Source organism: Camelus ferus, chromosome 5 (genome assembly GCF_009834535.1).
Source record: "Camelus ferus isolate YT-003-E chromosome 5, BCGSAC_Cfer_1.0, whole genome shotgun sequence".
Classification (NCBI taxonomy): domain Eukaryota; kingdom Metazoa; phylum Chordata; class Mammalia; order Artiodactyla; family Camelidae; genus Camelus; species Camelus ferus.
The window spans coordinates 29,011,285-29,033,284 of NC_045700.1; the positions used below are offsets into that span (position 1 = coordinate 29,011,285).

The 22,000-nt window shown below is 36.1% G+C and overlaps 1 long non-coding RNA gene across 1 annotated transcript in view; it reads left to right on the top strand.

Annotated features, from left to right (window-relative positions):
- Positions 1–356: 356 nt before the first annotated feature.
- The window catches only part of LOC106728943, a 345,556-nt gene continuing 323,912 nt past the window's right edge, over positions 357–22,000 (top strand). The window contains exon 1 of the long non-coding RNA XR_001365214.2: positions 357–430. This is a non-coding gene — a long non-coding RNA (uncharacterized LOC106728943). The remainder of the gene's footprint in view (positions 431–22,000) is intronic.

Here is a 22,000-nt window from a genome sequence, read left to right on the forward strand (position 1 = left end):
TCAAAAGAGACAATGAATCCTATTCTTTGGACCTCCAGAGTGGATTCTAGCTCAGAGGCTTGCTGACAGGAACCTCTTCAATAAAACAAGAGTACTAAAGAAGGGTGGAGCTGTGAGCTCAGAGGTCAGTGCTGAAGCTTCTAGTCCAGGTCAACCTAGTGGAAGGAGGCAATAGAGCACAGTAGCTAAGAAGATAACCCCCAAGTCTCTGAACTTTCCACCTTGACAGCTATGCTACTTTGGACAGGTAACCAACCCTCAAAGCCTCAGCATTCCTACCTGTGCGGAGATTCGGTGTGGTAATGCGTGTGGAAGTGTTAACACGATGACTGGCACACAGCAAGACCCAACGAAATGCAATCTCTTCAGTGTCAAGAAGAGGAGTGAAGCAACTCAAGTCCTTCTTTACTCCCGAAGGAGCATTTGAGAGGTGAGGAGTCCCTAGATCTACCTGTGAAGAATAGCAGAATGTACCATTCGGATGAATTAAAGGTTACATCTAGACCCTGTAAAGCTAGAAGCAATGGATAAGGAATGATGGCTACAAAAACTTGAATGAATCACTTTACCTCTTTGGACCTCAGTTTCCTTACCTATAAATCTGGATTTGATGATATTTTACAAACTTGCCAGCTCTAACATGTTATGACTCTATAAAAATGGGATGAATTGTTGAATTATGACAAAAATCCTCTTTCATTTTATATGACCTTAGAAAAGAACAGTGCCCTTAGATGATGTGACATTTTCCAGCTCTAACCTGCCTCATTAATTCAGGATTGAAGCAATAACAGATGGGATTGACAGTGAAATTGAAGTTGAAATTAGCACATAAATTATACAGAAAACTATTAATTTGGTATGGCAAACCCATGGTTGTTCACAAAGTTTGGGCTAATAGTTTTATTGGGAAAAGTTTCTTCATTGGTTAAAAGTACATGAATACGCTTGGCTCAAACCCATTCCTCTTAATGAAATTCAGATTAATTGAGGAGAAGTTGTCTGTAATTCATAAAGCATTCAGATCTAACACACAGAGTAGGAGCTCAGTTAGTGTGCATCATGTGCTTTCCTCTTCTTTTCTTTCTTGTCTCCATCGTAACTCCCTGCCTAATGGCGTTGGAGCCTACAGAACACGTTAGTTTACGTGACCTGCTGCTTTGCTGAGCTCTTCTGCAAAAGGAAGAGGAATCTCAGGAATGAGCTGAAGGGACCAAAAGCCCCTTCCCAGGAGTCAGCTGGAATCTGCAACCCATCAGAACTCCCCAGTGGGGGCTGTAAGCTAAAGCATGGTCAATTCCAACTTCCCTCAACGTTGCAAGGGATGGTCTGCTGAGACCTCAAATTCAGAGTTCCACTTTCATTGCTCAGGGAATCAGTCAGCTTTAGATGCTTTTTATAAAAATTAGATACCAGTGTAGTTCTCTAACAGCCAAGAGAATTTACAGAAAGCATGGAACATAGCAAAGAATTCTTGGTATGAAGAAATTTCTAAACCCATGATTTCTCTGTTTCAGGAGTGTCTGTTGTAATTACAGAATCAAAATCAGAAAAGAAAAAAAAAAGTCCTGTGCTTCCTTTCAGCAGAAGTATTTTGTCACTGTGTTCATAGAAATTTGGCTGAGGAAAGCCTTTTATAGGTATGTCATTATTTGTAGCAAAACATTGTTGGATATAATATCATTCCATAGTAGCATCATTGTGCTATTAATTACCTGCTAAGGCATAATGATGCTTATTAATGATACACACAGAACAAGCTTGACCTCAAGAAAGAAAAGAAAGGGATTTCAAATACCCCTTTCATCAACTGCACAGAGGACAGAGAATGCAGCTAGTAGAAAGAAGGAAAATTTTGATAAGAGAAATGTCTGCTGGACCAAATAAAATAATCAAAACTTTCCCAAAGATCAACAACAAAAAAAAACAAGAAAGTCCATATTTTGTATAAGCACAATGGAAAGAAATGAAGCTTTCCAAGAAAGAGTGTTTACAGTGAATTTTGAGCACTCGCAGATGCAAAGATTAAAGATTATGTAAATATTATCTCCAGGGACCTGAAATATGAAAACAACAGCCCATCACAAAATGAAAAACTGCAGACCTATAGGCCTCACAGAAGAGAATCAGCAACGAGGGAAGCAAGGGAACACAGGGTATGGATGTTTTCACACAGGCTGCTCCCCTCACCCACGGAGGAGCCAGTGGAGTTTGGTACCAATGCACTGAGGTTTTTTCAGTCATGGTGATTGTGGTTCAGTTAACGAGTAATAAGAGGGAATGCTGGTCAGAGATCTCACAAGGGAAGGAAATCAGGTACCTAGTATGTGAGCAGGATTTCTAGAAATGTCACCCAACTCTAGAGAAAATTCAGTAATTAATAACAGAGATTCTTGAATAAGCCCCTTGGGGCTTTGTGTGTAGGTGACAGACCCCAGTGAGCATGCCCAAATGAAAATACAAGCTCTAAAAAATGTTCTTCACTAGTTTTGTGAAATGAGATATATAAATTTAGAGCCAAAGATAAATTGCTGGAATAACAGAGAAGGTAACATCCGTGATTTTCCTTCTTTGCTCTGTCCTCATGTTTTGACTCTAAATAAAAAATTGAAAATATCTGTTTAAAGTTGAACCAAAGTATTAGTCTCTCTGAGGTACCCATGTGTCTAGCCAATGTAAAATGCAAACAGCTCTTGAGGTTCAAAGCTTGGGGTGAGTCATTCTCAACAAACACTTGATCATTTTCGTGAAGATCCCTATGCTAAGGAATCCCTAGAGGTGCTGTCATAGATCCCATCCAGTTGGCTCTGATTCGTAGAGGCAAGGTTCTAGCACCCAAAAATCCTAACTCAGATAAAAAGCAGTTTTACAGCCTATTTCCACTTGGATAAACTACAGTTTCCATTTGTGTTTCATTAACTCTTTTACTCATCTTACTCTCAAAACATCAAGCATGCTACATGCTGGTCTTATCTGAGTCCTTTAAAAATTGTTCATAAATATCTTGGTAATGTCTCAGCTAGAAGAGGCAAATATCTGGTGGCCAACATGGCCCATCTGTTTCCAATATCTAGCTGAAAAAAGAAGTCAGTAATAAATTATTTGTTCCTACAAACACAGAGGCTTTAGTAAATTTATTGCTATGGACCTATATTGTGTGTGTGTATGTGTGCACATGGGTAGCAGACATAAGGTCAGAGAACATGAGTTTGTTTACAGCATTACATGTTACAGAACAATGTCCTGAACAATTAAAAGTACAGTAATTTTATTACATTTAACTTGATAGTGTTTTTCAAGTTACTTGTATCCTCCTAGGCCATCCCTTGACCAGTAGCGCATCCACTTACTCTCAGGTATGGTTAGCACCCCGCCTTGACAGGGTTTCTGCTCCCTTGGAGCCAGGCATCCGGGCAACCAATATGTGGCTGCCTCTACAGTCAGGCTGGTCAGATGAGTAGAGGTTCCTGCTAGGTATATGAATGAGACTGTCCCCAAAGCTCCAAAAGTGGAGGAAGGGTAACTGAGGCTGAAATGTAGCCAGTGTGAACACTGAGCTGCTCTAAGGAGTCAAGACCAAGGAAAGTAGACGTGCAACCCCCTTCTCCACAAGTGACCAGTGGGAGGCGTACTTCTTTCTCTGGTCTCATGCTTATGATCAACAAATGCAATTTTAGAAAGACACTAGCTTTCCCCACCCCTAGCCCACGTTACCTGCGTGTCAGGTTGACTCCAGCTTACTCTCCTCGGTGGGCGACATGGTTCAATTTCACCCATTTGATGGGTTTCTGAAAATGAGAAAAAAATCGCAGTCTCTGTTTATATAATTTAAAAATTAACTTAGATACCCCTCAAAAAAGAAAAAAAAAAAAAGTCCACACCCATGTGATGAGAGGAAGCAGGAAAAGTAGCTGAGTTCTGTTCTTTTTTGCTTTGCTCAGCTCTGCTGCACTGAGTCACAGATGAGTATTTCTGTTAAGAGAGTTTCAAGTCTTAGGTTTAACTAGGAAATGTCTAATCCCATGAGAGGAAGCTAACTGGAGTGGTTCCAGAGAACACTCTGAAACTAGACTGACCAGATTCAAATCCAAATCCTACCACTTCCTACTTATGTGACCTTGAACATTCACTTAACCTCATTTTCCTCACCTCTAAAATATGCATACTGTTAGTACCTGCCTCTTAGAGTTAATATAAGGATTAAATAAAATAGTCCATATAAGATGTTTAACAGGGTACTGGGCACATAGGAAAAAATCAGTATGTGTTGTTATCTTCAACTTGGCAATGAATTCTTTGTTTTTATGCTCAGGTTCCAACTGGTGATAAAATATCTCACTGCCCCTCCCTCCAAGTCACTCTCTTTAATTTTGAGTGTGGAAAGTCCAAGGCATGGAATGGTCCCATGGAGGATGGTGCTCTGGGGACTTGGCGTTTGAGTTCCAATGAGATGCAGAGGAAAAGGAAGCCAAAGAATAGAACAGGAGTATCTCCCCACTGGTCAGAATCAGGCCACAGGGCCTGCTCATCCTGTTAGTCTGCGAGGCGCCTTCTTCCTTTGATTCCTCTTTCTTGTCTAATCTCAAGTTAAAGGTGCTCTCTCTCCTTCAAAAATGAAGGCCAAGTGTCAGAATGTCTGTGAATTTTCAGACCACGAGGGGCTGGTTTTGAGGAAAGTAATGGCGAGAAGCACATGCTTTCTTTGGAAAATGACATTTTGTTATAATTAAGGGAAATGCCAGCTTTGCGTCTCTTGCAGAAATAGATGTTGCCGATGAGGTGACAATGCGTACAGGAAGGAGGAAACACGGCAGATTCTTATTTGTGTCAGTTATGTTCTATAAAGTCACTGCAAACACTGAATCAGCAAATACTGAGCCATTGCCCCTGGGGAAATACAGGGTTAGGGTCCTGTGAGCCTCTGGTCACAGCATTTTCATCAGCCAATCAGTTCATAACCCTATTTTATGTGTGTGTCTGTTTAAAGACGTCTTGTTTAATACATACTGATGGATCATTAATATTTAACTCACGGCCCACAGCACTGTAAGTCATGTCTTAAGCAAGCTTATCTCACACACGTGTTTTCTCCGTAAGACCCGTTGCAGCCTTTTGCACTTAGAACAGAACTTCGGCACTATCTTTAAGGGCCATGTTAAACAGAAAAATCATCCCCCAAAAGGGCACAAAATCTGAAAAACATGGCATGACATAGATTGCAAAAAGGACATTTGTTTGTGGTGAGAGGAGTCGAACCAAGAAGGCAGTGTTACCCAGTTCCACCTCAGCTGGGAACGTGTGCATCAGACAGCTCAAAGTTTTCACTGTTCTGGGCATGTCCACACATGACTGCACGAGCACTGCAGTTATTGATTTGGGGGCCACAAATAAATTTTAGCGAGTAGGCAAGTTCACAAAAACAGAATTGGTGAATAAGGAGGATGGACTGCATTAAACCGTCTGCCAGGGTACCTCTCTTCCAGCAGCGTGTGTAAATTCCTTTGTTCCACATTCTCTCATGGCACTTGGTGGCTTCAGACTTCCCTTTTACAATTTGGTGAATGATTTTATGTGTTGTTACTTCATGATACCCTCAATGCCTTGAATGTGTATGGTACAAAGTAGGCACAGGATATGTATTCAATGAATTAATACCCGGTTAGCCCATAGAATCAGATTAACTTGCAAATTAATATGGGTTCCATAAAAGTTCATTTTTTTCAGGCTTTAGCAGAGCACTGTGGTATATTTTTTATTTATCATTGTTGAATAGGTCCAAAAGTGTTAACACAGATGTTTAAGAACTCAGAAAAATGGGGGGTTTCCTGCCTTACTTAGGCAGGTCAGTCACCTCTGTCAAATTCACAAAGAACAAAAAGTACTATAACTATGTTTACATTATTGTTTTGTAAATTTTTTTCTCTTCATTCATTTAGAAACATTCAAGTTATTTCTACTAATTGCATACAAAAAAGAAAATGCCATGGTATAGAAATATTATTACCTCTGTTTCCTTCATCCGGTACCTTTTGGGGACCGAAAACAAAACCCCTAAATTTTGAATCAAGTTTGAGACTGCGCCAGTCTTTACCAGGAGGAATGAGGTCCAATACATAGCACGTGCTGGTTTTATACTCTCTTATTTAATGTAGATTTTTTTTTTGAGTACAAGAAATGACTAATTAATTTTTATTCAAGATTGTTTACTTTCTTTCTAAATGTACTTTCGATCTTTATGTCCTCGGTGTAGCTTGGATGTTTCTTCCAAGAACATAGTATTCACTTTCCAAGTCTCATGTGAGACACCAGCCTTATTTGTTTAATTGCTTGGAATATTTTATAGTCTTATAGTATTTAACTTGGCAGTTTCATTTGGGAGCATAGAAAGGAAAGCTGCTTTAAATTTCTCTGTAATGTGCAAAGGCACCCCCAACTTTCATAGGCTTCTCTAAAATGACTTATTTACATTACTCTTTTCTGTTAGACAAAGCAGGAAGTTACTCAGACTTTAAAAAAATAAGTTGCTTTTGTTTCTAAGAAAGTGGATTAATTAACTAGTTGTGATATTAACTAGTTAACCTGATCTGAATATACTTTTGACAAAGAAAAAAATAGTAACGTTTCAAAAGGCAGGAGCTAAGGTGTGTCAAGGCTCTCGGGCCCCCAAGGGCTGCTCGCCTCTAGGACCTCTCTCTCAGGGATCCTGCACTGTTGCCCGCAGGAGATGCTGCAGAAGTGATTGTTGTTCTTCTTGTGTATTGGCTAACCTAGCATCTTCATCTGTTCTGGCTGCTATAGCAAATACAGTAGACAGGGTGGCTTTAACGACAGACTTTTATTTTGCCCAGTTCTGGAGGCTGGGAAGTCCAAAGTCAAGGTGCTGGCAGATTCAGGGTCTGGTGAGGCCCCGCTTCCTATAACCCCCGTGCTTGAAATAGGAGCGTTTCAGCATCTTAGACCAACTCAACTTCATTTACTTCTGATCTTGATAGCAATGTCATTGTCTAATTTGTCGGTTGCCTAAATCCCTTGGTCTCGCTCAGTTTATTCTGCATACTCTCCTCTTCATATCTCCTGTTGTTTTAGATATTATGAAGTTTATATTCGGGGTTCTTCAGAGGTACTCCTGTGTTCCCCTCAACACCTTTAACACACATCTTTTCTTTTTCTTTTCTTTACAATTCTGTTACCTATTCCCACTAACTTATTTCTATGACTAGGAATATGCCCTCTCTATACAGGGGAGTATTGCCCCATTTCCACCACTGAAATATAATTTATGTCTCCTAGACTTTTAAACATTACTAGGTTCAAATAGGCTGACAACCTCCAACTCCACCTAAAGCTCTTTCAAATGTCAGGGCTAAGAAAGCTTATTTTATCAACATGAATAACGATTATCTTCGCTATCTGAACTTCTGAAAGATGCTGAATGTTTTCTATAGTACCATTATCTCCATTAACCACTTATTATGATTATGAATGTATGTAACCCTCATTTGAACAAAATTTCATGCTCACTATATATATATATATAAAATAATTTATATCACAAACATATATAATGTGCTGTATTCCCTATCACAGAACAATGCATAGGAATGTAGTAGGCATTCAGTACGTATCTCTTAAATAAATGAAAGAACATACACAAGATTTTCCAGCTCAGAGTAGCCTGAACAATGTAGATTAAAGGTACGATGAACTATACTTTGTATCTATTAGACTGGTAACAGTTTTTAAAAGAGTTAAGATAACTATTATTATGGAGTATATTAAGAGAAGGTATTTTCATGCGTTGTTTGTGATACTGTGAGATTGTTAAAGCTAATTTGGAAGGAACCCGGCCCCATCTATTAAAATATAATACACATACCCTTTAATTCAGCAACCCAGTTCTGGGACTCCATCTTCTGGGAAGAGAGAAACCACCTATAAGAACATATATTCCTGCAGGTATATATATATGAATATATGTTATATATGTACATGCAATAAATACACAATAAATATATATAGATATATATGTATGTTCACTTAAGGAGAGAAAAAAACTAAAACAACATGAGTATTTTTCAACAGTGGAAAGATTAGATAAATTATTATATATCTACCTATGTATTTTGGAATATTATAAAGTCATTAGAAAAACATAGTAGAGCTGTATCAGTTAACTTGGAGTGTTTTCCATGAAACATTGGGACGAGCTGGGGCTGGGGAAGCCACAGGAATAAGATCAAGGCTTCTGAACTTGGGGAGCTGGGGGCAGCCCCAGACTCTTCAAGGGCAGTCACCCCAGCAGGACCCGTTCAGTGGTGCAAAGCTCCCCAGGGATTCTCATCTCAGGCAGTGTTCAAAGATGATTGACTAGCTAGGTGGGGCCTTGAGCCATGTTAGGATTTTAGATGTTTCCCCAAAAGTGATGCACTTTAAGTGGAAGGTAACAAGCTCAGATTTGATGGTTGAGAATACCACTTAAGTTTCTATGTAGGAAGTACACTGATGGTTGTGACATGGTGAATGCAGTAGGTAGGCTATAGCAATAGTCCCCAAGTGGAGGGAATGGTGGAGATGGCTGGAGTACTGAAAAAATAAAATAAAATGAAAAGATGATTTAAATAATTCATGTTTGATTTCTCACAAAGATACTAATCTATTGTTTTCATGTATCCAGGGTTGCTGTTGAAAAGTCTAACCCTAGTCAGATTCTTGGTCATAAAAAAGATGATTCTCTTTTTCTGTCCAGAAACTTGCAGAATGTTCTGTTTGTTTTATATGTTTCAAATTTCACTGTAATATGCTTAGTTGAGGTTTTAAATTTTTTTAATTTAAATTTTTTTCTTATTTATCCTTTTTGGTGTACTTTTTGGCATTTATTCAGCCAGATGTCTGATATTTCTGTATTTAATTCTAGGAAATTCTGGTTCATTATTTTTTCACCTTCTTGAATTTATAATTTATATATACATATATATCATTATTTTATTTCTTGTAGATACATTCTGGGAGAGTTCTTCAACTTAACTGTACAGCTTATAACTAATTTTTCGGTGTTTTGTATTCTTCTATTCAACCCATCCATTGAGTTCTCTTTTTCTGTAATAATATATTTCATCCTAATATCTCCAATTGGATCCTGTCCAGAACTGCATGTTGTTATGCCATGTTTCCAATATCCCATTTTGAGTATCTGTTCTGTACATCCCATTAGTTAATTTCCCAATGTAAGTTATCCCATTTGTAGTATGGCTTTTTGTTCTCTGGCTTCACAAGTGTATTGGGTGGTAATATTGCCTCTGGGAAGGAGAGAAAAAAGAACAAAAGTCCAGGTCTTGCTTTGTACTCCTATAAAGCATTCTGGATGTGTTTGAGGGTGGGGTGAACACCTCAAGACCACTCCCTGTTCCTCCATTTACCCCGACTCTCCAGTTCTCTCCCACCACCCAGTCTTGTCATCAAAACTCTCTTTCATACTTCAGTCCTTCTCTTACTGGGGCAGCTGCTTCTAGTGGCGAAGGGGTAGGGGCTGGGGGGAGTTGTTCAGAGGCCAGCCAGGCAGTCAGGACTCCTTGCCTATGGCTCCCAACTTTAGCTGAATTATGGCACTTTCCTGATGTTCTTATTGTTCTTGGCTGCTGCTGTTGCTTCCCTATCCAGAATCAAACAGTTGCTGAATAATTTGGGACTTTGGATTTTGAAGCACTGGTGGGGGCCCAGCCTGGTAGAGAAATGGATGCAACTAGAATGTTCTCCCTTGCCCATTCTCTCCTGGGATCCAGGCCATAATTTCCCTGCAACCACCACTGCTCCCTCCACTAGAAACCTACTCTTGAAGACTTCTCAAGGATTCCTCTTGGTTTCTTTGGTTTCTTGATTATTTGCTGAGTAGGGTTTTGAGCCTCGCCAACCTTCCTCTTTCCGCTCTAGAATCTCCACTGTAGTTAGATGAGTTGAAACAACAGCCATCCAGTTTACATTTCCTTCTTTTTTAACCACTCCTGGTAATTTAGAATCTATCCTTGTCTTTTAACAGACTTCTATAAACATATATATATAAGAGTACTTTGCCCATAAACTCCTCCAGTGACTAGTTTTCAACCTCAGAAAACACCCATTCTTTCTCTGGATTGTTTCTAAATACCTTCTCCAAAACTGCTTTACTCTTAACAGAATGTAAATCCCTCTGATAGTTTTCCCAGGCATAAGAGACATTAAATTTCTTACAAAATTATGCTGCTATCAACTTTCCTTATAGTTCTACTTTTTCTTTCATATATTTAGATCCTCTGACATGTTTTGTATACATGTTTATGACTTTGTGAGATAATTTTTATATTATATGTATAAAAGTATTTACCTTGAACTTAATATTGTATTTGTGATAATATTCATCTAATAAACCTTTTCCCATTTGCTTTTGTGTTCAAAATTTCTATTTAATTTTTAAGATATATCCCAGCTATGGATTAAATACTTTTAAAGCAATTAAAAATCTTTCACTTTTCAAAGAGGAGCATAAACCATTCATGTTTACTTATGTGTGATATGCTTGGTTTTACTTTTGCCATCTGTTTTCTTATTTTTTGTTTATATTTATTGTCATTTTGTTTTCTATCTTTTGCCATATGGATATTTTTATTTACTATTTATCCAGTAATTTTAAAATATACATTGTTTTTAATTAAAATGATTAATTAAAATCATGAATTTTTAAATAAATATTTCTCTATCAAATTAAGAAGAAATTTACAAGATGAGGACCCCAGTGTATCACTATTCCTCCTGTACTTTATTTTTCCAGTACTTTTAATATACTATAGACTTTTGGATTCAGGACATGATGACATGGTACATTCCACATCTTCTCCTTAAAACAAGTTTTAGCGTTGATACTAAATTTGGACCCAAAAATTACAACAATTGTTTGATCATGAGTTACTTTTAAGCCATTGTGAATGCTGACTGCCAATTGTTTTATGTCATGACTTTTCCATTATTGATGTTCTTATTAAAATGGGATTTAATTTTAATCTTCAGGGATGTTTTAAGCATTAAATTCTGTATGTGAAGCAAAAACATAGTGCTTGGCACATAGGTAATCATTTAATAAAAATAATGTTATTTATTTTCTTATTTGGGGTTACATGAAGGGACATTTTAAATTAGTAAAATAGTAGCCTTTAAAAATAATAGCATGTAAAAACAATTAATTGCATTATTTGTAACTTATCACATAAAAAATACATCTTCAATAAGATCCCTCCCCCAGATGGAGAGTGTAATTACCATAACTTTGCATATATAAAATATTTTTCTGTCATCTGAAAGCACAAACTTGGTCAACTATAATAGTTTTGCAGCATATGTTTTTTTCTAACTTTGCACATTTTTACCTCTAATTTGTTTCTGCATTTAATTTTTCAGAAGAGAAATGTAAGGCCACCTAATTTATGACCATTATAGCATATTTTCTCCTCCCCACCTCTTCCTCTTCCTTCTCTTCTTTCTTCATATTCATCCTTTTCCACCATCTAGTCACTTAGAGACTGTTTTTTCTTTATATAGCCTAGGCTTTCTAGATGTAAATATATTTCTATTCATTGCACTTGAGATATGATTGGTCCATCTGGTGCAACCTATATCAATGGTCTGTTGCTTCATTAGCCCATCACCCCAAAATTTAGAGACTTAGAACAATAGATCTGAAAAGAAAAAACATACATGTATGTATGTGTATAACTGAATCACTTTTTTGTGCACCTAAAATTAACATTGTAAATCAACTACACTTCAATAATAATTTTTAAAAAACAATAGGCATTTAATTATTGCTCAGGCATCTATGGGTCAGCTGGGTAGTTCTGATGATAGGAGCTAGGCTTGGCTACTTCTTTAGAATTGCTCATGTGATGGAGATTAGCTAGCAGGTTCACTGAGAGTTGGCCTCAGGTAGGATGATTTTCCTCTGATGCACATCCTTCAGTAGGCTAGCTTGGGCTAGTTCACACAGTGATGATAGAATATCAGGAAAGAGAATAGAAGCACCCCAGGTCACCTGCGGTCTGGCACATTGTCACTTATACCACATCTAGTTGGTCAAAGTTACAGGGACATCTCAGATTCAGGGGTAGAGAAAAAGAACCCATGATGAGAGGAGTGGCAAAGTGTGTAGATTTGAAATGGATGGAGACTTGGAAGCTTTTTACAAAATAATGTACTGTGATACTCAAGTGATTTGTCAAATTGGAAATTTTCTTCAGTTTTGTCTTTGATTGTAATTTCTTTTCAATTATCTCTTTTTTTTTTTGCTATTGTTCCAAATTCAGAGACCATAATTGTTAGCTTAAATCTTTAATCTCTATTCTCTATATCAATCATCTCTTTTTCTTTTTGTTCTGTACTCTAGGAAAAATCTTCAGAATCAGTTTTGTCACTGCTTAGATTTTTCTGGATGACAGTAGTGTTCTTTAGTGCATGCGAATAGTTATTCACATTTTTGAATTGCATTTTTTATGTCTTTGCAGTTCTTTCCTGGCTAATTTAGTCTTATCCCATCCTATTTTATATATTTCTCCCCACTTCTCTGTATTTTCTTTTTTTCCCCCTGAGTCATAGGTATTACATTTTAATTCCGTTGCCAACATGTAACAATTAGGAGACTTACTAGAAGTCCTTCATTCCAGCTTCTTTTGAAAGTGAGAGATATGGCAACAATTCATCTCAGATTCTGTTTGCAACAAAGGCTGCGACAGCCCCTTTTGATAGAACATTTTGAGTCCAGTTTGCTACAAACTCCACCCCTCCTGACAATGACACTAAGTTTCAGTTGTATTTTATCATAATACTCATGGCTCTCTTATGCTAGTGTTAAATAGAAAATAAAATATTCTTGATACCTATTCTAGACACATATTTTCATCAAAAGGTGGAGGGGGGATGAAAGACAGTGAGAGAATTACTTGTTTAAGAAAAATATTACAGCATATTTTTTTTTCTATGGATGGAAGAATGTTTCTTCATGTGCCATATGCAAACACAACCTATCTGTTCTGAAAGAGTATAATTTAAATCATCTTTGTAAAACAAATCATAAAGAGAACTAGGTAGAAAACCAGAAAAAAGCTAATTAAAACTTTAATAAAGTTAAGAAATATTTTAACTGAAAGCATGGTATTAACATTTCAACATGTCACAAGGTTTATTTATGAAATGTTTTGGATCATAAAATTGCCCCCAAATTAAAAACTTTTCACAATGGCATGTTTTTTTCAAAAGTCCATTGAATACAGTAAGAATTATGTTTTCCAACAAGAACATTCATATTTGTAAATATAACTAAAACATTATTGTTTAGAATATTTAAGCTATGGTTTAGAAATTATAGGAAAATTTAAAGAAGAAAATATTAGTCATGTGGGACATTTTCTACTGTAGCTGGTGAAAACATAGATTAAAAAAATACCACCGAGTTAGCTACATCAACGGTCTTGATGAAAATTTTGATATGACCAACAAATTCTGGACATTAGTCTGCGATAGGTAGAATTTCACAAAATGATGTTTTCATTCGTTGAGAAAATTGAATGTTGTCTTAGCAAAATCAATTAGCTTACCTACAAAGAATATTCATAAGATGGCTGAAGTTGATCTCAAACTTGTTAGAAAACTTATATTCAAAGTTACACACTTGGTAGAAACAAGAAACTTCAAAATTGCATTACTTATTGGCATAGGTTTGTGCTAAATGTTGAAAATAGGACACCTGGTGGACACAGTAATTGATGCTATAAACTGAAGTCATTTCAAGTCTTGATCCATCCTTGAAGTGAATGAACAATAGGGTAGGTTGCTGGACTTAACTGAACCTAGGTCATAATGAGGTGGTGAAAGCAGTTTTAAACCACTGAGGAAAGTTAATTTGTTCATGTCTTCCAATGAAAATTCTTGCCTCTGCTTCTCAATGGAAAACTAGATCAAAACTTTACTATTAGGTTTAAATAATAACCCAGCAAAATGTATTTGAATAATTTTATGCAGGGGAATTCTTATTAATTACAAATGTTTATGATTTGATTTTCTCATTCATTTCTAGTGAAAGAATGTTGTATTCGTTTCCTCTGGCTGCTGTTACAAATTACCACAAACTTGGATTCTTAAAACAAAGAGATTTATTCTCACATAGTTCTGGAGATCAAAATTCCAAAATCAAACCAAGGTGTCAGGAAGGCCATGTTCCCTCAGGAGGCTCTAAAAAAGAATCCGTTCTATGTCTTTTCCAGCTTCTGGTGTCTGCCAGCAATCTTCAGTTTGTGGGTGCATCACACTAGTTTCTGCTTCTGTGGTCATGATGCCTCCTCATCGTCTGTGTGTTTAATCTCCCTCTGTCTCTCTCTTATAAGGACATTTGTGATGGCATTTAGGGGGTACCCAGTTGTCCAAAAATAATCTCCCCATCTCAAGATTCTTAACTTAATCACAATTGGAAAGCCATTTTTTCCAAGAAAGGCAATATTTTCAGCTTCCAGGGATTGGGACACAGTCTCTTTGAAGCCATCATTAGCCCCCTACACTTTTCTTGGGGAAATTCAATTGGCAAGAAAAATCTGGCCCATTTTCCTATCCTGTAATCAGCTTCAAGAAACGAAAAGACTATGCTGTATTACAATTCCAACATTGTGAAGACGAAAATTGAAATTCAAAAAAGGGTATATAGTTGCAGACCTTATGAAAATGTAGTAAAATTGTTTAATTTTCTTTCTCAGTCAAGATTGACAGTATGAATGAAGAAATACAACTGGAAATTGCTGAACTAAAGGGCAAAACAGTACTAAAAACTAAACCCAAAACTGTTGGAATATCAGGTTTCTGAAATATCTTGGGAGTAATTATCCAAAACGTAAAAAGGACCATTCATGGATTCTTTTTGTGTTCGAAGTATGTATCTTTGTGAACAGCTGTCCTATGCTATGAAGCAAGATAAAAATAAATATCATTCTCAGTTAACATTTTCAAGGATGAATTATTTACTACCTACCATAACTTGAATATTAGGTCTAAATGAATATCTTGGTGCAGAAGAAAATGAGTAAGGTTTCCAGTTAAAAATCAATGTAATGACAATGAAGAAGGAAACATTTAATAATTGGAAGTCATTTTCCATTTCTATTAAAAGAAATAAATTTGAAATACAATCTAATAAAGTCCATGTTTGAATTATCTTGCATACTTCTATAGAATAGCTGAAGTAAAACATAAACATCTTTATTATGTGTGCAGTAACTGATATTTTCACATAGTCTACCTTTTCTTACTCAGTTACATTATCTGCCTAGGTTCTGTGTGCTTTTGAGTTTGTAAGCCAATCCCTAGCTTACATCTTCTTGTTTCTCAGAGATGATAAAATTTGTTATTTTAAAATACCTCTTCTGTTCTTAAGAATAACTTTGAGGGTTTCTTCTTCCTCACTTTTCCTCTAGTCCTGTGTTTTGGTAATGCTAGCTGCTCCATAAATCTTCATGTCTCAGTGGTTTAACAAAACAGAAATGTACTTCAGAGTTGCATGAACAAAATGGATAGTCCTGATCGACGGGGCCGCTTCCCTACAAGGAGTGATGCAGGGACTCAATTTCCTTCCATCTTTTGGCTTCACTATCTTCAAAACACAGCTTCCAGATTACTGCAGAATAGGAAAGAGGATGGAGAATGATATGTGGGAGGCTTTCTAGGCCAGCCCTGGAAGTGGTGACTTCTGCTTTGTCTTACATCTTACTGTCTAGAAGTCAGTTACATGACCACACTGACATGTGAAGGGATGTGAGAGACATCATCTAGCTCTCCTCTCAGGAAGAAGAAGAGATTGACTGGTCCCTCCGCAATTCCTCTCCTTCACCTAAGAACAACTAGGAAAGAAACCAAAAAGTGAAAACAATAATTACTGAAACTAGTAAGGACCCTAAGCAATAAAAATGGTCTTATGAAGAAAGTGTTTCCTGCACTACCCCCACTTACTCTCATGCAGAATGAACTAGGTTTCTGCTGAGAAGTCTCCTTGTTCTTCAATGCCTATTCTTGACCCCACATTTTGTCTTTCTAAGAATTCCATGCTTTTGGTTACTGTGACTCCTTCTTTCAGGAAAACATGCAGTCTAACCCAAGACCTTAAAAGTATGTATCAGTTCATAGTGTCCTTAACAGTTTTGGTTTCTGTAGTGTCACTGATCAGACAGGGTAAAAATTTGATGATTTACAGTTTGGCCCTTTTCTTGTTTCAGTGAAGGCTGAGTTATTGATTTTTTTGTTAGTTTATGTCTTTACTGATCATTGTAGTTATAGTTGATTTTACAATTTTTTGTCTTTTAATCTTTGTACTAGCTTATTTAAATAGTTGATCCTTACCCTTTACTACATGTCTACCTTCACTACTGGGATTTTCCCTTCCCTATAGATTCTTACTTCTTGTTAGAATCTTTTCCATTTCTCTTAGGGTAGATTTAGTACTGTGAACTCTTTTAGTTTTTGCTTTTTTGTGAAGTTCTTTTATCTCTCCTTCAATTCTAAATGATAATCTTACTGGGTAGAGTGTCATAGGTTGCAGGTTTTTTTCCCTTTCAGCACCTTGAGTCTATCATGCCACTTCCTTCTGGCCTGAAAAGTTTCAGCAGAGAAATCAGGTGATAGCCTTATGGGGGTTCCCTTATACATAACTCTTTGTTTTTCTCTTGCTGCCTTTATAATTCTCTCTAACTTTTGCCACTTTAATTTTGATATATCTTGGTGTGGGTCTGTTAGGGTTAATCTGGTTTGGGATCTTCTATGCTTTCTGGACCCAGATATCTATTTCCTTCCTAAGATTTGTGAAGTTTTCAGCCAAAATTTTATCAAATACATCTTTGACCCCTTTCTCTCTCTTCTTCTACTTCTGCGACCCCTGTAATGTGAATGTTGGTATACTTGATGTTGTCCCAGAAGTCCCTTAATCTGTTTTCATTGTTTAAAATTTGTTTTCTTTTTGCTGTTTGGTGACGGGTGATGTCCATTATCCTCTATTCCATATCACTTATGTTTTCTTCTGTATCACCGAGTCTGCTGTTATAAATCTTAGAGCTATTTTAGGAACCAGTACCTACTGCAGTGAAAAAGTATTGATCAGAAGTGTCAACATTTCCTTCAGCGTCACTTGTGTGTTTTTTTTTTTTTTTTACTTTTAAATTCTAGGAAAATTAAAGGTAATACATTTATTTACAATAACATTTATTTTATTATTTTGTAAAATTGTTTCTGTGTATAAATTTATCCATCTAGTCTTCTGTTTGAATATACTCCCCAAAAATATTTGGCTTGATTTTCCAAAGTTAACAATGTTTATTTTCAGACCATGGGATTAAATTTTTTTTTCTTTAGTCCTGATTTTCAGTTTTGCTTGGAGTAAATTTTTTTTTAATAAGAATGAACCATTTTTACTTCAAAAACAAGATCACTGTTTTCTTTTCAGAAATTTTATTGTAGATTTCTAGTTTTTAACCTATAAATTTGAAAATAGTGTGTACAAAAATATAGATACATGTATGTGTATCATATATATATGTCATACACATACATAGTAAATGTAAGGCTGTTTATTGATACAAAAGGATTTTTGGAGCATACATGCAAAGTATAGATCAGGAGCTATAATATGATTTTGAGATTTTCATGTATATATGTATATGTGAGTATGTTGTGTTTGTGTGCGTGTGTGTGTGTTTGCACGTATAGGCATTAAAGCTGTTTGGAAGACTATCAAATGTTGAGTGAGTCTCTCTGAGTATTAAGGTTATAGGCAAATAGTATTTTTTTCCTCATACATTTTTCCAAATTTTTCAAATTAACATAAATTACTTGTACAATTACAATAGTTTTTGGAAGAACAAATGTATTAACTTATCTTCCTGGAGAGGTTGAGAAAAATATCGATGGCTTTTAAGAAGTGCTCCTTTCTACTTTGTACATAAAAGCTTACAACGGTAAATTAGGTAAATCTGCTTGATTCCTGATGCCCTAAAATAATTAATGCTTTTATGCAGGGTGAAGCAAAAAATTGCATAACAAGTAAACCTATTAGAACTTTCTGCAGAAAACTCTCCATTTTCTTTATGCTTTTCTTAATAGGAAATATTTTAGCTGATGTGAATAGGCAAGGAAATTTTCCCAGTTGCTCAGTGCCAAAATTTCTATGAAATCTCACCAGGCCAACCTATTTATTCTCTTTTTCACTTCGATTGCACTGTGGTTTGCATTATTATTTACTAACTAGATTACAGTCTACTGCTCTCTTCAGCTGTTTCCCAGCTTTTTTCACGTGAAGATTTCTTTTTTTGTTATTAAATGCTAGTAATTCATTCATTTGATTTCTGTGTGGAGGATGAATAGCTACATCACAATCTCAGAGCCACGGGAGAATGTCAAAAGTGTTTCTTAATCTGTTTTACAAATGATTATAACAGCTGACAAATAAGTCAAGGACAGGAAATCACCTTCTCCAGCTAGGAACTTATTGTCCATTTAGGTCTAAGAAAAATCTTTGACCCAGTGGGGATGATTACATATTCTTTATTTTAAATTTAGAAGACTTAGAAGAGACACACAAAAGAGAGGTATTTAGTGTATTGTATGAAGATTTGCAGTTAAGAGAATTGAAGTTTTCATTGGAATACTGCTGTAAGAAGACCTATAAAAATATAGGCATGGAAATAGCCAGCTAGATTCTACTCAGAATTTGGGTTTTTCTACTTGAAAAGCTTTATTTGTATATTTAATATTTAATGATTTAGTTAAGATGATATTATGTGGAGTCAGATGTGACAAGCAATGTGACAAGAAGCAATTTATACAGAAAATGTATCCAAGAGAGATGGGGAAAAACATTTTATTTAATTAAGACTGTTTTTCATGGATGAAAAGTATTCTTGGAATATGATGTGCATTTAAATATAGATATCTGTGCAGCTTATTTGCCTTTTAATATTCCAAAAATTGGTAACTTTATAAACTCTAGGCTAAGAGTTTTGTTTTTTTCTTCCACAAAAGAAAATAGGGTTGTATATTTCTCTTTAAATCCTCACAACCCTCCTTTGACTTCAGCTATTGCTGCCCCAACTCATTCTACACCCACTTTGACTCGCATTGCAGAGGCATCACTGACAAAACCTCTCTTGGACCTACACAATATACCTGCCTATAACTTTCCACCCCAGGGCCTTTCCAACACAGTGATGTGGTATACCTGTGAGAGTTCACCTGGCACTCACGCATGGGCCATGCAACGTTTGATGCCCAGAGTTCACCCTTGACCAGTAGAAGATGGAATCCAAAGTGTAAATGTGTTCCCCTTTCTTCTCTCAAAGGAAAATTCAGAGACTCATCTAATAATGCTTCCTAAGGGTGTGATTAGCCCCTTGCAGTGGTGTCCAGTACAACTGGCTTGCTGTCCTTTCCTTTCACTAACCCTCTCTCTTACTCTTGCCCTCTAAGATTGCTTTCTACTTTAAGGACCTATGTACAATACTTTGGCTCAGCCTCTGTATTTGGAGAAAGCCAGATTAAAAGAGTTACTGAATGCGGCCCCCAAAAGCTGTCAGGATGGGACTTTGGAACTAGTAATAAGAACCAATTGCTGGGTGTAAGATAGGCATAAGCTCACAAGTTTTTCACATACTTGACAACAATCCTAAAAGCAACATATTAGTAATCAATTACATAACAAAGATACACTTTTAATTTATCAATAATAAAAGTGTATCAACTATGCTAGAGAAACCCTTGAATTAGCTTTCTATTTTCTCTATAGAAGATTTTACAGAACTGTCATATGGAGAAGCAATCAAAGAGTTTGCAGCCATAAAAAGTAAGATTAATAGTATTACAGAGTTGTGGTCTGGCATAAATATTATGTTTTTTTTGTTTTCTAGTGTTTTGTGATACTATTTCATAGATTGGTAAGTGACCCTATCTAGTCTAATTTGAATCTCAGATCTTATGAAGGTGAATGGTCATTTTTGCTAGATTCAAACCTGGAATAATATTACCCCAAGGGCTATAAGCTACTGCCTTGCAACCATGTGGGCTTAGATAATGGAACCAATACATAACAGGCAATACCTAAAAATTCAGAGAGACAAAAATTATTTGAACCCTAGAATAAGCCATATCTGAAACCACTGTTCCATTATATGAGGCAATCAGTTTCTCTTTTTCTTAAACAATTTTGAGTTGAGTTTTCCATCACTCACTACAGAAAGCAAAAGTACACAGGGATCACTATCCTCTTGAACACAGTGGAAGACAGAGCTTTTGGCTTTCTGATATGAAAACTGTACCTAATTATTTCCAGTGTTATTTCAAACATGGCCCGTGAGATCCTGAATAAACTTTACTTATTCCTCATTACTTAGCTTTCTTGTGATTGCTTCAGGGGAAACTATTTTGGTTTTGAGTAGTTTATCTTCCCTGATTTGTATTCTCATAGGACCCTGTATTTCATTTTTACATTATAGATAGATAGATGGTAGATTGATAACTAGATAGACAGATGGTATATAGATGACAAATTTCTTTTCCAATGTCTTTCCTATGAGACTTTAAACTCTAAGAGGGAGGCTTACTTTCTTCATTTTATTTTCAAAGTTATATGCCCATCATCAAGCCCAGGGTCTGTATGGAAAGAATATTACTTAATGAGAAAATAGTGCCTGATGGAATGATGGGCTGAATGAAGGATTTAACTCATATAAATGTGAAAAGCCAGAATCTTAGAATTTCTCTGTAACTAAGTACATGACTACATATATGCACATATACAGTTATGTATGTATATGTGTTTTATATGTATTTGTGTATACAGGTGTGTGTATTTGTATATAGACATGTATGTGTGAACATATATATGTACACATACACACAGAAACACACACATGTTTAAGAATGTGGAGGGCAGATTTATACAGGTCCAAATCCCACGTAATAGCCACAGTGCTTAAGTCCCTTCCAAGCCTACTTGATCTTAGAGTGGAGTAGTTAGTGGAGCAGATGACAGTAAAAGAGGAATGGATGCTCTGAATGCAATCAGCAAATACCTGTTTTATGTTGAAATATTTTGTTTCTACACAAATTACATAAGAAAATGCTTATACTAGCTTGGCATAACGTGTGATGAAGGATAACTAAACATTTGCATTAAGAATAAGTCAGTAAAGATCCTGGGGTAACAGGATTCAAAATGAAATACAAGTGATCTTCTTGGCGAGTATGGATGTCGTGGGATGGAATGCCACAAAAGAGATGAACTGACTACAAAGACTGACTGCAGCCCAGGGAAGTGGGGAGCCACCCAGTCTCTACTGTAGCTGAGTAAAATTCTTGTGATTCTCCAGAAGTGCCTCCCTCCCCAAAGATTCTATTCTGATGTATCTATTGGAGTTAAGAAAAATTATCCTAACCTTGGAAATAAGACAAAAAAGAGTATAGCATATTTTTTTGATGACATACTGGGACATTTGTCACCAGTTCCACCCTTGAATTATTTACTTTTCTTGGATGATTTAATTCTAAAGGTACATATTACTTGGAGATTTTTTTCCCTTAAAAAAAGATCACCCCAAAAGTTGTGATCTTATTGTCTCTGTTGGACTTAAACAAGCTTTGTGTCTTACCTAGACAATTAATGTTCATGTTTTTAAACGTCTATATACCTAGTTTCTCAAATGTTCTTTGAATCATCCCACTGGTCACATAATTAATGAGATAATACTCAGTGATACATCTAATGTTTAAAAGACTTGTCTTTAATTTTTTTGAAAATTACCCTTTGACAAAATCTATGCTTATTCTTCTTTATTTAGCACAACAGTCTTGAGAAATATTTAAGCCATTAATAAATGTATTTTGAGGTTATCTTTTCTTCCATTGTCTTCCATTGAGAAAAAGTTTGTTTTTGTTTTGTTTTTTAAATCACGAGAGCTGCTTT